Below are 8,076 nucleotides of genomic sequence, written 5' to 3'. Positions count from 1 at the left end.
GGTTGTGACGTTATACTATAGTTGTATAAAATGCTTATCATTGGGAGAAACTGGATAGAGTGTGCCCAGAATCTCTCTGTATTATTTCTTATGACTGCATGGGAATCTACAATTATCTCAATAAAAACTTCAATTAAAAAATTGTGAGGGGGGGCCAATCCGGTGGCATAGTGGTTAAGTTCTTGCACTCCGCTTTGGCAGCCCAGGGTTTACCAGTTCGGATCCTGGGTGTGGAACTGCACCACTCATCAAGCCACGCTGAGATGGTGTCCCACATACAAAACAGAGGAAGATGGGCACAGATGTTACCTCAGCAACAATCTTTCTCACCGAAAAAAAAAAATACCATGAGAGGATTTTCAAAATGGCATGAAATCATATACCCAGTCAAGATGACACTGGCTGTGTTTGGCTCATCAAACCAACCTCTGAATCAAAGAGAGAAATATAGAGCAGTGATAGGAAAAGTGTTCAAATGTATCCGCGTGCATGTGTGGCATAGCCTCCCTCAGACACAAAGCAAGCGTCTCCCCGGATGAGATCAGAAGCGGAGTAGAAACACTCAACTCTAAGGAGATGGGGGCAGGGGGACTCTGTCGAAGCCAAGAGTCTGCTGCACTCTGGGACTAGGGGTCTGGGGTGGGCGGGGCGGCTGCGAACTCAGTCCTACAGAGTGCCTCATGTTCGGGCTGGCTCAGGCTTCTCTCCTCTGTGACGGGTCATAATTCTACACCCACGGCACTGGTACGGATACCAAAATGCTGACGGGTAGCTGGAGAAGCAGAGACGACCCGCGGTCACTGGTTGGAAACAGCACCTGCGACGTCCACGCAGGAGGAGAGGTCAAAGTGGCCGGAGAAAGAGCTGGCTCCAAACCGCCTCCCCTGGAGGGATGAACACAAGGGAGGGAAAAAGCACACACGCACACGCACACGCACACACACCTCATTTGCCTTCCCTCCCCTTCTTCTGCTTGTCCTTGGTGCTGGTTTCTGCTTTTCACTGAGCAGACAAAATTTAGTCTGTCCAAGACGGCCCGCCTTTCCGCCCCCAGAGGTTAAAGAAATGCCAGGTTGTTTTGTGGCCTGCTCCGGCACCTCTGTACCTGTCCCTCTGAGAGCTCCGTTAGGGAGAAGGATGTGGAAAGGTCCTCCGAGTTTTCAAACCGCTATTTTTCTCGAGAAGTTAATTGGCACGGCCCTCCTGCCCCATGTGCTCAAAGGCCCTGGAATATGTATGACAGAGGGAAGGGCGTAGGAGCTTCATCTCTAAGAAGGCATTTCATTTGTATCGTGTGTCCCAAAGTCATTCGACATAAGGCACCCCTCCAAAGAACCAACACAGGAGTTTTTGTCCTCATCTGAAAAAATGAGCAAGTATAAGAACAGAGAAGTCAAGAACTTTCCCTGAGGTCACACAGCCAATCAGTCAAAGCTGGGGTTTCACCCCTGAGTCCTCTGCCCAGCGTGCTTTCCCCTAAACCTTAGGGCCCCCTTCTCACGCTCTGAGTAAAGAATATCAAAGAGAAAGCTACAGCCCATTTTGTTTAATTTCCAGCTACAATCAAGGAAATCTCAGCTGTGCGGTATGAAATAATTAGAGGATACGTTGGCTTCACACCACTTAGCATAGCTCCAGGATTCAAATAAATGTTATGTTAAAAAAGTTTCACAGGGGCCGGCTCGGTGGCCGAGTGGTTAAGTTCACACGCTCAGCTGCAGGGCCCAGGGTTTGGATCCTGGGCGCGGACATGGCACTGCTCGTCAGGCCACGTTGAGGCGGCGTCCCACATCCCACAACTAGAAGGACGTGCAACTAAGATATACAACTGTGTACGGGGTTGGTGGGGGGCGGTGGTTGGGGAGATAAAAGCAGGAAAAAAAAAAGTTTCACGGACTGTGAATTGGAAGTGACCTGGGACAGATAACCTACTGTCTTCATTTCTCAGATAGAAAAGCTGAGGCCCAGTGGGGAGAGGGATTGGCTCCAGCCAGGGGCAGGGTCCGGGGCTCAACCAGAGCATCAGCATTTACGGAGCCCCTGCCGTGCCCGGCGCTGAGTCAGCACATCGGTCGCCGGATCTAATCCCCTCACGGCCTCGTGCAGAGGGTGCCTCGTCCTGCCCCGTCCCACAGGCGAGGACACAGAGGCGGGAGCGGTCGGGAGCTTGCTCACGGCCGCACAGTGCGTGAGTGGCAGTGTCTAGAGTAGAGGCCAGGTCAGGCTGACTTCAAAGGCGACTCTCAAGACCACGCTAGGCCATCCTTGCTCCACCCCGTAGTCGTGCAACTCCCAGAAGTGTTTTGCATGAGACAGATTTTGTTTTGTGCCCTGCCTCAGACACTTCCTGCCCAGATAGCATTTGGCTACTTAACCTCTCTGAAATTCAGTTTCTTCATCTGGGAAACGGGCTTTATAACAGCACCTACCATGCCGGGTTATTGTAAGCACTGCGATAACCTACATAAATCACCCAGCTCTTGGCCGTAGTGGGCACTTCAAGTTTATTCTCATGCGATAACCAGCCTCTGAAAGGACCACAGCGCTCCCCGCCTCCTGATGCTCACATCCTTGTGTATTGTCCTCCCAAACTCTACCAGAGTCAGTCTGTGTGACCAGGGGAAGAGAGCAGAGGAGAAGTGCCATTTCCAAGAATAGCTTATGAAAGACGGACTCCCCTCTTGGTCTCTCTGTCTGTCACAGCACTTGGGGATGCCAGCAGCCATGTCACGAATGGCTCTATGGAGAGGAGCACATGGCATGGAACTGAGGCCTCTGGCTAACAGCTAGCAACGACCTGAGGCCTCCAACAACACGTGCGTGAGCTTGGAAAGGGATCCGCCAGCCCCAGTTCAGCACTCAGCCCCAGCTAACAACTTGACCCCAAACTCATGAGAAAGCCTCAGCCAGAACCGCGCAAATAAGCCCCTCCTGGACTCCTGACCCTCAGAAGCTGGGTGGAATAATAAGTGTTTGCTGACTTAAATTGCTAAGTTTGGGAGTTATTTGTTACAGAAATAGTCAACTAACACACCCTCACTTGATTTGGGGCGGGGGGAGGTGGTCTGCAGGGTTGTGACGATGGATCTTCTGGAGGCGCAGCCTGAGCCCACAGGTACTGCAGGCCTGGCCAGAGACCCACAACCGCCTGATTAAGGTTTGTCCCCCGCACCCCTCCACGTACATCTCCCCCTGGCCTGCTTCACTGCGTCTGCATTTAGAAGCTGCTTTCAATTATCTTGAAACAGAATCCCGTTCCAAGCCGTCAAGCAACAAAAACAAAGGTGTTTGTTGTGGGGGAAATAAAAGCATTCTTTGTGTTTACACGTCAGTCCTGGAGAACAACGCGAAAGCATTTTGCAAGTTTTCTTGAATTTGGGCTTCTGTTTTGATTTTTTTTAAGTGCAAATCAGCATCCAAGCCCAAATCTTGGAGTGGCAGAGAGATTTAATTAGAGAGTGGGATGTTTTACATAAATTTGTTGCTTTCTGTTGTTTCCTTAAGGCTGACAGGATCACCTATCTGCTTAAAGTATAACCAAGTGGGGAAATGAGAAGAGACAAAAAGACCTAGTGTCAAAATTTAATTCCAAACCATCGAGAAGCCTGGGGGTAGCTGCTGAATCTGACCTTGAAGTGGAGGTTCTTCGTAGCCAAAGGTGACCGCGTATTAGCAGACTGCGCCGTCAGCTTTCGGCCTCTGATAGTCCTAGGGACATTCACAGACGTTCTGGTCCCCCTCCTTTTGGGCACAGGGTAGGCTTGCGTTTGCAATTCTCCCTCCTATTTAAAGTTGTGCAGGACCATGTGACTTGCTCTAGCTAATAAAATGTGAGCAGGATGACATGTGCCACTTTCAGGTGGAAACTTTTAGAGACAGTGCCCCATTCCCCTCCCTCTGCCACAGAGATCGTGAAAGCATCTGTTGAGATGTCACCACAGTCAGCCCAGCTCACTGCCCCCTGATGAGCAGAGCATCCCAGACAGCCCACACTGAACATATAATAGGAGCAATAAATACATTTTTGTTCAATTAAGCTACTGAGATTTGGTGGGAGTGGGGCTGAGGGGGAGTGTTTGTTACACACCATAAACCGGCGTACCTGACTAATACACAGACTTAGAAACTAATCCATGACTTGTGCAATCTTTATTCATCTAGTGAACATTTACCAAGCCATTGTTATATCCTGGAGGCAGCCTAGGACAGTATTAGGCCCCCAACACTTGTACAATAAATGCTTGTTGAATAAATAAATAATCCTAATAATTACTGTTATCAGCATAATGCTTGGGGTATGGTAAATAACATTTGCACTTCATTCTTCCAACAACCCTAGGAGACCAATGCTACCACTATGTTCGTTCTTACGTATAAGAAACGCATGGTCTAAAGAGGTTAAGTCACTCACTGTAAATTACATAACCAATAAGTTGCACAGCTAGACTTCCAACCCAGGCTATATCTGAGTCTATGGTTTGTGCTCTTAACCATTATATCACGCTGTCTCTGAACAAGCGACTGAACAAATGAGAACGAAGATGAAGTACCTGTCTTGAAAGGTTCTACGGTATGGAGACTGATATTGCGCCGTTACAATTCCAAGTCATCGAGCCTGGTGCGCCTGGGAAGCTTTCTCCGGAGAAAGTGACCTTTGAGCTGGGTGTTATAGAATAAGTTCAGACAATCTAACAGACAAGGAGGAGAGGGCATTCTTGGCTAACAGAATAGCACATTCAAGGGCATGATGGGCAGTACCACCACCAGGAAATAGACCACATTACAGGAATGAGAAATCGTGCTTTGTCATTCCCTACACCCTGGAACTGATCTGAGAAAGTCCTCAGTTATGACAAAGTAGCCAGTAGTGAGGGGAGGGAAGGAGGCACCCTGCTGTTGGCGTGCCTTTCAAGGCCACCATCCATCTGTGAAGGTTTTCTGAGCCTCTCCACCAAATCTGCCACTGTGGGGGGCCTGGGGCTGTAGCAATGAGTAGCTGGACATTGCAGACCTGAGCTGTAGGCGTCAGAGGCCAGTGTGCATCAAAGATAAGCTGCACAACCCGGGCAAAGCTCAAGAAGTCCTAGCCAGATGAGTGAACTTTGGGAGGATTTTGAACATGTGGCCAAATCCCTGGGACAGACGTCCGCCCTTTTCTCAGCCAGCCTTTGTCCTGGTGGGCAGCCAACTGTGGTAAACTGTGTAACTGGACCTCGGAGTGTCCAAGAGAAGCTGGGTCAGCGGGTGCTTTCTCCAAAGACAAGCCCACTTCCCTTGTCTTTCCTGGCCTCGGGGTGCCTTTCTCACTATTGCACTAGCATGGGAAGTTTTCTAAAAATGCCAGCAGCGTACTATGGGAGCAACGGTGTTTGAGGGCTGGTGGAAAGGGCTTCAGAGGCTTGCAAGAGGATCAAGTTTCCCAGAAGCTTGTGTCTGCTTGGCTCTGCTTCAAAGGTCACTAAATTCCTGCTAGACTTAAGGAGAAAGATTCCTCAAAATCCTTTTCACTCAGGGTGTGCAAGGTGAGGATTAGATCCAACATCACAAGCTGTCTTCCCATCTACTGCTCTCTCTTTTCCAGGGGTTGAGCTGGCTCAAGGATGCTCTGCCTGGCTGCAGAGGGATGGGCTAGGTGGGCTTAAGATCTGCAGCAGCAGCACTGAAAGGTCAAAGTTTCAGACCTCCAACTGACTGGACTGACTCCTCAGAAACAGACTGATTTGCCAAAAGTCAGTTAGTCAAAAGCTAACTTGCAAAACAATCAATCTTCCAAGACTAATAAATAGAAAGAAAAATTTACCAAGTTAGGATTTTTTTTCTAGATGCCCCTGCTTCTCAACCTGCGCCTGCCCTTCAAATATTTGCCTTAAAAATCTTATCAAAATGATCAGTCAACAAATTGGACACTCAATGAACTGGGCATTTGATGAATTAATTCTCAGTTAACTGATTTTTGGCAAATTGACCTATAATGGCTCCTTCACCTAGTGAATACAGAGGTTTCTGAACAGCTCCTCCCTCCCCAATCAGCGTTTGAGAGCACCTGTCAGAAGTTTCTATAATCTTGACCCACCTAGCCAGAAGCTCTTTGTGACAGAATATGGGAGAGTTGCCGCTGTCCTCCTCGGGGATGCGGCGTCCCTCCCCAGGTGGGCAGGAGGCTTTAGTGCTAAAACTTGCCTGCTATTTGTTTACTTAAATTTGGACACTTTCTCTGACCTCGCTGGAAAGTCATTATGAAAGAGCAGGCTCTCGGCGGGCACATACATTACAAGTGACACACTTTAAAAACACCTCGTGTAAGTCAGATATTGCCATAAAATGGAAATTGCAGCCACAAATTGCATACTTATTACAACAGTGTCTGATATATGAGGCGGCGTTAACACTGTATAACAGGTAGCTGAGAAGTAGAAAGTTACATGTGGAGCATAAAAGATCATTATTTTTCAATCCACAATAATACAATCTCTCATTTTTGACACCACAGAATCCTACATCAAAGCTGGAAAGACTCTTAGGGTCTTAACCCAAGCCCTTCCTTTTACAGGGGAGAAGGCTGAGGCCTGCGAGAGCATGAGACCTGCCCGAGGTCGCTTAGAGAGAGCCTAGCAGAGCCACTGTCTTGACGTCAACCCGCTAGGAGGAGGTTCGTGGCTCTGTCCACTTTCTTTCCTGAGTCTGTGAAGCCGGGAAACCTACTTGAGTCTCCTCTACAACAGGGTCCGGGGTCAGTCCGGAGGAGACAGGCAGGGGACACATGGCTTAAGCCTTGCCTCTGTGACCTTGGGCAAGTCATTTAATCTCACTGAATTTCCGTTTCTTAGTCTGCAAGATAAAGCTGATTTTCCCCACCTATCTCACAAAGGCGTCATGGAGAATTAAATGAGACATTCTAGGTAAGACAACTGAATGAGGCATTTGACCTAGCAAGAGCCAAATTCATGCCATTTTGTACCAGGATCTACGAAAGGGCCGACTTTGCAGACGGACGGGGAGCACTGTGGCACTTCAGGGTCAAACCGACGGGGCTGTTGTACTCAAAGGTCATATCCTCCAGCCATTTCTCCAGATGTGTCTCTGCAGAACCTTGTAGACCTGCCCCTCCTGGGCACTCACGGTGACGTGATCACTCTGCCCCCTGACTTAGACTCACTTCCAATTCCAGAAGATTTCTGATTCCAGAATTTGGAATTCTAAGGCAATTCAGTGATCCATTCACATACCTCTGAAACTCTGCCACCACTAACCCCATCCCCCAGAACGTAAGCTGCCTGAGGGCTGGGATGTTTTGGTCCTTCATTCCACAGGTGTTTATGGACAGCCTACTTTATGCCTAGTTCATGAACCAGGCACTGCTGATGCCATAACGCCCAAGGGACAAAACAAACTCCTGCTTTCGTGAGTTGAGACATGCAATTAAGTAGGGAAAAAAAGTAGAAAAGAAAACCAAGAAAATGTCAGAGAGTGATAGATACCATGAAAGAAATGTAGGTGGTTGATGTATCGACAGGGAGGCGGTGCGTGACCAGGGTGGCGTTCAGCCGGTATGCACAGATGCAGCTGTCCCAGTTGTGCATGGCCAGCATCTGTTTTGGATTAACCAGTGATTGTGCTATCCCTGTGGTTAGAAATATTTAACGCCACTGCTGGGCTGTGGTACATCATTAGATACAACAGAAGGCATCTTCGAGAGCACAGTATTGAACCAGATCTGAACAGTGAGAAGTTGGCCGTGGGTAGATATCAGGGAATTGCTCCAGGAGACAGGACCAGCACGTGCAAAAGGCCTGGAAGAATCTTGGAGTAAGAGAAAGCCAGAAAGAAGGCAGCCAGGTGACGAGAGCACAGAAATTACCAAGGTTGGCAAGGTGGGCAGGAGCCATGGACAGAATTTGGGGGGTATGCTAAGTGTGGGGAGGAGACAGAGAGTTTTAAGCAGGGGAGTGAGAGGATTCAGGTTTCATCTTTAAAAGAGCACCCTGGCTGCTTTTACAGAGAGGCAAGAGTATATCCTCAGTGCCTAGGATCGAGTCTACCCCACAGCAGGTTTTGAATTGTCATTACCATCATCAT

The 8,076-nt window shown here is 48.7% G+C and overlaps 1 long non-coding RNA gene across 1 annotated transcript; it reads right to left on the bottom strand.

Annotated features, from left to right (window-relative positions):
- Window positions 1-3,568: 3,568 nt before the first annotated feature.
- On the bottom strand, window positions 3,569-7,146 carry LOC111772740 (uncharacterized). The gene is made up of 3 exons (XR_002806742.2): window positions 6,959-7,146; window positions 4,551-4,688; window positions 3,569-3,816 (listed from the first exon to the last, which is right to left on the bottom strand). It is a non-coding gene; the product is annotated as an uncharacterized lncRNA (long non-coding RNA).
- Window positions 7,147-8,076: the final 930 nt, after the last annotated feature.

This window comes from Equus caballus, chromosome 3 (assembly GCF_041296265.1).
Source record: "Equus caballus isolate H_3958 breed thoroughbred chromosome 3, TB-T2T, whole genome shotgun sequence".
Lineage (NCBI taxonomy): Eukaryota > Metazoa > Chordata > Mammalia > Perissodactyla > Equidae > Equus > Equus caballus.
Note: the sequence above shows the minus strand (reverse complement) of the source record. Positions and strands in the feature narration are given on the sequence as shown.